We start from the raw sequence: 8,109 nt of genomic DNA, 5'->3' as shown, positions 1-8,109 counted from the left end.
TACTATGTTCAAAACACGATTAATATAACATTGTAGTTTGTGCTCCGTATTTAAAATTTTATTATATTAGTGTTTGCTACGAATACGCATGGTGTTTAATATGGGGCCCACATTTTTTTTAACATTGTTTGTTTTTTAAATATGAGATTCACTTTTTTTTTTCAATATTGCTTGATTTTGTTAATATGGGGTTCACTTTTTTTTTCCTATGAGTTTGGATGTGGTGGGTTCCACCTTTTTTTAATACTGGATGGTGTTTAATATGGGGCCCACAATGTGGGATTCATTTTTTTTTTATGTATATTTCTTGATTTTATCAATATGGGATACTATGTTCAAAACACGATTAATATAACATTGTAATTTGTGCTCTGTATTTAAAACTTTATTATATTAGTGTTTGCTACGAATACGCACAGTGTTTAATATGGGGCCCACGATTTTTTTTTTAATATTGCTTGATTTTGTTAATATGGGGTTCACCTTTTTTTTCCGTGAGTTTGGATGTGGTGGGTTCCACTTTTTTTTTTAATACTGCATGGTGTTTAATATGGGGCCCACATTTTTTTAAATATTAGTTGTTGTTTAATATATATAGGGCCGATAATTTTTTTTTAATGGGCCTGTTTAATATGGGGCCCCATTTTTTTATATATATATACTATGTTCAAAACACGATTGATATAACATTGTAATTTGTGCTCCGTATCTAAAACTTTATTATATTAGTGTTTGCTAAGAATACAAAGTCTGCACTTTTTTTTTGACATTGTTTATTTTTTTAATATGGGATTCATTTTTTTTTATATATATATTGCTTGATTTTGTCAATATGGGATACTATGTTCAAAACACGATTAATATAACATTGTAGTTTGTGCTCCGTATTTAAAACTTTATTATATTAGTGTTTGCTACGAATACGCACGGTATTTAATATGGGGCCCACAATTTTTTTTAATATGGGATTCACTTTTTTTTTAATAGTACTTGATTTTGTTAATATGGGGTTTACTTTTTTTGTTTTTCCCGTGAGTTTGGATGTGGTGGGTTCCACCTTCTTTTTTTTAATACTGGATGGTGTTTAATATAGGGCCTACATTTTTTTTAATATTAGTTATTGTTTAATATATATGGGGCCCATAATTTTATTTTTTTTACAATTTGACTTTTTTTATGGGCCTGTTTAATATGGGGCCCAAAAATAACATTGTTTGTTTTTTTAATATAGGATTCACTTTTTTTTTTTTTTAATATTACTTGATTTTGTTAATATGGGGTTCACTTTTTTTTTCCCGTGAGTTTAGATGTGGTGGGTTCCACCTTTTTTTTAATACTTGATGGTGTTTAATATGGGGCCTATTTTTTTTTTTTTAATGTTAGTTGTTGTTTAATATATATGGGGCCCACAATTTTTATTTTTTTTACAATTTTGTTTTTTTTATGGGCCTGTTTAATATGGAGACCAATTTTTTTTTTTATATATATACTATGTTCAAAACACGATTGCTATAACATTGTAATTTGTGCTTCGTATCTAAAACTTTATTATATTAGTGTTTGCTAAGAATACAAAGTCTGCACCTTTTTTTTTTTTTATATGTTGCTTGATTTTGTCAATATGGGATACTATGTTCGTATTTATATGTACTATGTTCAAAACACGATTGATATAACATTGTAATTTGTGTTCCGTATCTAAAACTTTATTATATTAGTGTTTGCTAAGAATACAAAGTCTGCACCCTTTTTTTTTTTTATATGTTGCTTGATTTTGTCAATATGGGATACTATGTTCAAAATACGACTAATATAACATTGTAGTTTATGCTCCGTATTTAAAACTTTATTATATTAGTGTTTGCTACGAATACGCATGGTGTTTAATATAGGGCCCACTTTTTTTTTTTAAATATTAGTTGTTGTGTAATATATATGGGATCCACAATTTTTTAGTTTATGTTCCGTATTTAAAACTTTATTATATTAATGTTTGCTACGAATATGCATAGTGTTTAATATGGGGCCCACTTTTTTTTTAAAATGTTGTTTAATATATATGGGATCCACAATTTTTTTTTTATATAATTTTTTTTATTTTTTTATGGCCTGTTTAATATAGGGCCCAAAAGTTTTTTTTTATGGGGCCCATCAACTACGACGAACAGGGACGACCAAACTCCCTCTTCTAAGTAGTAGAGACGAAGCCATAATTTGAAGTTTATTGGGCTTTTAATTAATAATGTATACATATTAAATAAATTTCTTAAAAGAAATACGATGTTTAAATAAAAACTTCTAAGTTGTGTCAAATCCGCTTCTTACGCTCTAGCGCCGCCCCTGAATTCATTTGTTTGGAGCACACAAGAATCCTTGTTCATCTGTTCATGCATGGATTTGTAATTCGATTTGTAAAAAAAGTGAATCCCATATTAAAAAAATAAACAATGTAAAAAAAAAACGTGTAGACTTTGTATTCGTAGCAAATACTAATATAATAAAGTTTTAGATACGAAGCACAAACTACAATGTTAATTGTGGGCCCACATATTAAACACGACCAACCAATATTAAAAAAAAAAAAGTGTGGTCCCATATTAAACACAAACCAACCAATATTAAAAAAAAAAAAAAGTAAAACAAGTGGAACCCACCATCTCCAAACTCAAGGGGAAAAAAAGTGGACCCCATATTAACAAAATCAAGCAATATAAAAAAAAGTGAATCCCATATTAAAAAAAAAACAATGTCAAAAAAAAAAAATCGTGCAGACTTTGTATTCGTAGCAAACACTAATATAATAAAGTTTTAGATACGGAGCACAAACTACAATGTTATATTAATCGTGTTTTGAACATTAAAAAAAAATTAAAAAAGTGGAACCCACTATCTCCAAACTCACGGGGAAAAAAAAGTGGACCTCATATTAACAAAATCAGGCAATATAAAAAAAAGTGAATCCCATATTAAAAAAACAAACAATGTAAAAAAAAAAACGTGCAGACTTTGTATTCATAGCAAACACTAATATAATAAAGTTTTAGATACGGAGCACAAACTACAATGTTATATTAATCGTGTTTTGAACATAGTAGGGCACTTTTTCGTCGTCCGTTTGTGGGCCCAAAAAATAAATTGTGGGCCCACATAATAAACACAAACCAACCAATATTAAAAATAAAAAAGAGGTAAAAAAAGTAGAACCCACCATCTCCAAACTCACGGAGAAAAAAAAGTAGACCGCATATTAACAAAATCAAGTAATATAAAAAAAAAAGTAAATCCCATATTAAGAAAATAAACAATGTAAAAAAAAAACGTGGAGACTTTGTATTCGTAGCAAACACTAATATAATAAAGTTTTACATACGGATCACAAACTACAATGTTATATTAATCGTGTTTTGAATATTAAAAAAAAAAATGGAACCCACCATCTCCAAACTCACGGAAAAAAAAAACTGAGCCCCATATTAACAAAATCAAGCAATATAAAAAAAAAGTGAATCTCATATAAAAAAAACAAACAATGTAAAAAAAAACTGCAGACTTTGTATTAGTAGCAAACACTAATAATAAGGGCACAAACTATAATGTTAATTTTGACAAGTGAGGGATGGCTCAGTGGTTAAGCACCTCCACCCACGACCGGTAGGTCCTGGGTTCGAGTCACACTGGAGGGGAAGTGTGGAAACACTATAAATCCTCCTAAAATGGGAGGGGGAAAAAAATGTTAATTGTGAGCCCACATATTAAACACAAACCAATCAATATTAAATAAAAAAAAGTGTGGTCCCCATATTAAACACGAATCAACCAATATAAAAAAAAAAGTAAAAAAAGTGAAACTCACCATCTCCAAACTCACGGGAAAAAAAAGTGAACCCCATATTAACAAAATCAAGCAATATAAAAAAAAGTGAATCGCATATTAAAAAAACAAACAATGTAAAAAAAAAACGTGCAGACTTTGTATTCGTAGCAAAGACTAATATAATGAAGTTTTAGATACGGAGCACAAACTACAATGTTATATTAATTGTGTTTTGAACATTAAAAAAAAAAGTAAAAAAAGCGGAACCCACTATCTCCAAACTCACGGGAAAAAAAAGTGGACCCCATATTAACAAAATCAAGCAATATAAAAAAAAAGTAAATCCCATATTAAAACAATAAACAATGTCAAAAAAAAAAACGTGCAGACTTTGTATTCATAGCAAACACTAATATAATAAAGTTTTAGATACGGAGCACAAACTACAATATTATATTAATCATATTTTGAACATAATATATAGTGTATATATATATAATCACTGTTCAAAAATAAATACATACACATAGATGTACTATAATAAGTAAAGTAATATAAGTGAAGGTTCCTTGGACGACGAAGGGTAAAACTATAATTTCGCGCTGATCCAATTAATTAAAATAAATCACATATTCTACCATGTTCTACGATCTTCTGCCCTTTGCCTTCCTTCATCCGATCAGTAGTCTACAATGTTCTCCCCTTTGACATCCTTCATCCGATCAGTTTTCTACTGGTTTTGTTTGCGATTTCTATGAAAGAACAAGTTTTTCGCTACTTGATTTTGATCAATATCTGAATGATTATTACAGAGATAGTTTGATGATTAATATCTGGTGGATTGATCGGTTTGGTTTTGATTTAAAGTCGTGTTGCTCGATTATTGATGTTTTCAGCTTTTCTTCATTGGTTTCTCTGTTTGTTCTCAGTTTTTGAATCTGGGAGTTCTGCTGATTTCTTCATTTGGTTTTACCCAACTCTTGGTGATGGGATTTTGATATAGATTTGTTTTCCGCAGGTTGCATCTTCCTCCAACTTTTTGGGTTGCGCCTGTCAATTACTAATGCTTTTGTTATATCGGTTTCACGTAAGGTAATAACTTCTTGTTTATGATAATTCTTTCTTATAGTTGAGTAACTTGGGTGGAAATAAATAAGGCAGAAGATTGGGGCATGGGTTTTACATTGCAAAATGGTGCAAGTTAATATTGATATAGAAGATGTATTACTGGTTCATGAGGATTAGTTAACTGAAGGTTGGACTTCAGTTGAAGGAGTGATTTAGTGTAGTGTTTACAATAAGCTGATTCTGGAAGATAAAACTGAAGAAAGAGAGTTAAAAACAACAAAACCAACACTACAACGTCTTGAATTAAATAATTACAAGAATTAATAAATACTTCTGCATCGAGTAGCTTGAAGAACATGTATTGGGAGCAACAATGGCACCATCATCTGAATTACAATGTAATCTAAGCCCAAATTCTCTGATTCAGTACTCAAAATTTTGATTTAATTCAGTCTTCTACAAATGTAGAGTAATGCTTGGAAAACATTTCAGCAAATCACATGGGGGCGTATCAAGTCCATTTTCAAGACTTATAGCTTCCTTCAAGGGTAAAGGGGATTCAACAGAAAATTCACCACATTTTTTTATTATGTGAATATTTGTGTTTATACGAAGTGGCTAATAGGCTATTTCCACAAATAATCATTACTGAACTGCATATGATTTCTTAATGCACACAGAAATTCATAATTGTTTTGTTCAAAGGCGGATATATAGACGAAGTTATAGCTACGAACTAACTGTAGTTTCTATGATATATATATATATATATATTATGCAGGGATTACCGAAAAGAAGTTTACTCGGTTAAGCAAATGTGTCTGTTGTATATAATTGCTTCGTATATTGAGTACATTGACTTGTTAGAAACATTTGAGTAATTGGCAATATAGGTTGATGTGATTGAAGAAACAAGCTGAGACAAAACATCTGTAAGCCTCCAATCACCAAAAAAAAAAAAAAATGGAAAGGCCTAATTTATTGTCACGAAGCAGCACTCTAGCAATGCATTTCTAAATTTCAAAAACGTCTTAATTTCCTGTTTGATGCTTAGATCAATAACGTAATTAAGTAATTACTGCTTATGTTACTTTGCAGGAGGTGTTTCCTTTGATAATGTCAACACTCTAGAGTAGAAATACTCTTAGGTATGATGCTACTGCTATATCATAGAAGAGCTTTATCAGTGTTATAAATAACAGATTCTTGATGCCGCTTACTGTTATTTAACCTACATTTGAGGATATTATAAAATTTTGGCAATGGTTTTTATCGGTATTAAACTTTCAACAGTACTTATGTAAGGGCTTTTTTTCAATCCTACAATTGAACAACCATCACATAAATAAGTATCTAATTGAATTGAGTTATGTGATGTACATCAGATTTATTAGAGAAGTGGGAAAAGAAAATATCATATCAAATAAATGAGTTTCGTTCAATGGAAAAGCACTATTTCTCATCTGTCAACTAAACTAAGAAGACTTTCACTGCTCTTGGTTTTCATACATGCAATTGAAACTCGGAAGAGGTAATTCTTGTGTAGGCTACTTTATATGAGAAAGAGTTGCGAGAAACAAATTGTTTTTCAAATAGAGAACATTCTTCTGTTTGAATAGTTTCCTACTATGAGCTGCTCCAGAGAAAAAAGGCACTGATGATAAGATGTTTCAAGTAGAATATCTGGTTAAACTATATAACATTTTTAGATGAAGATATTTTGAGTGGATTGCAATTGACATACTCATTCTAATTGTTTATATAATAATTCTTTTGCTGGAACAACTTCCTAATTTTTCTTTATTTCTTAATTTTCTCTTGGTTAAAGATTTAGATCTCATGTTTCAGATGGATGCGTTGTTTGCTTGGTCTACAGGTGTCTTATTAATTCTTAAAAAGTGCTACAATAAAAATATCAGTACAAAATTAAACTTGAGCCTTTTTTTACAGTTGTGAACAATATGCACCTTAGTTGCTCTTCCTCAATGTAGCTTCGAGCTTACTCTCTTAGTCATCTGCTAGAATTTGTTACAACAAGAAGCTCCGATTTGGTTGAGGATGCTGCGATTGGCTGGTGTTCTTGCTGGGTATTCTAACGTACAGGTTTGTTCCTCTTTTAATTGTTGGCAAGAAGCCATCTCCGATCGCCATTGATGAAATTGATGAAGCTAAGAAGCCGAGAAAGAGGTGATGAAGTGCGGACTAGACGAGGCTTCATTATTGCTTTGTTCAAATGGATATAATCGAACAATGGGCTGATGCATTTGTTATGGACTCTACTATTTATTTTGGGCCAATGATTCAACACAACCCAAAATTCTGATCTCAGCCCAATTTCCATGACATCAGCCCAACACCAAACAATACCTGAAAATGTCATTTTCAGCATTGTACAAGGAATATTCTAGGATGTGTATGTGTACAAAAAGTTTGTTACACAAAATATGTAATTGCATTTTAGTCCATAGATAGTTTAGATATTACTAGTTTTCTATTTGCTATTTCTTGTAGAAGAATCCTCAGCTACTTGTATATATATGAGGCATTGATCAATAAAATATACACACAGAAAAATTCTCAAAATCTCATACATTTCATCTTGATTTTCACATGGTATCAGAGCATTAATCTCAATCCATTTCTCAATTTCTGTGTCATCATCTTGTTCACTGTTACATCAGATTCATCTACCCACAAAAATGACTAACAATCCAGCACCAGTTGATGCCACTAAAGACACAAATAACAAAGTGGTGACCTATGATGTAAGTCATCCATATCATCTCAATTCTTCGGACTCCTCTGGAATGAGGAATGAACCTAATTCACTCCATATTTGATGGAAGAGATTTTCCTGGATGGAGAAGATCAATCTTCATTGCCTTGTCTGCAAAGAAGAAATTAGGATTCATTAATGGATGCATTAAAACACCAAATCTCACATCTAAAGACTATGAACAATGGAGTTCTGTAAATGATATGGTAATAGCATGGCTTTTGAATGCACTATCTCCAGATATTAGAGATAGTGTTATCTACTCGAAAACAGCTAAAGAGCTATGGGATAGCTTGGAACAAAGATTTGGAAAGCTGGATGGAGCTAAGCTCTATCAACTTCAGAAGGAATTATCAACTCTAGTGCAAGGTAACAACAACATAGCTGGGTATTTTACCAAGCTTAAAAAGATATGGGATGAGTTAGATTCTCTCAACCTTGCCTCATATTG

At 31.0% G+C, this 8,109-nt stretch overlaps 1 long non-coding RNA gene across 1 annotated transcript; it reads left to right on the top strand.

The window, feature by feature from the left end:
- The first annotated feature begins 4,413 nt into the window (after positions 1-4,413).
- LOC132627891 (uncharacterized) lies at positions 4,414-7,472 on the top strand. The gene is made up of 3 exons (XR_009577992.1): positions 4,414-4,906; positions 5,981-6,030; positions 6,833-7,472. It is a non-coding gene; the product is annotated as an uncharacterized LOC132627891 (long non-coding RNA).
- The last annotated feature ends 637 nt before the right edge of the window (positions 7,473-8,109 follow it).

The sequence above is a fragment of the Lycium barbarum genome, chromosome 2 (genome assembly GCF_019175385.1).
Source record: "Lycium barbarum isolate Lr01 chromosome 2, ASM1917538v2, whole genome shotgun sequence".
NCBI lineage: Eukaryota > Viridiplantae > Streptophyta > Magnoliopsida > Solanales > Solanaceae > Lycium > Lycium barbarum.
The sequence above is the reverse complement of the archived record's forward strand: the minus strand, read 5'-3'. Positions and strand labels throughout refer to the sequence as shown.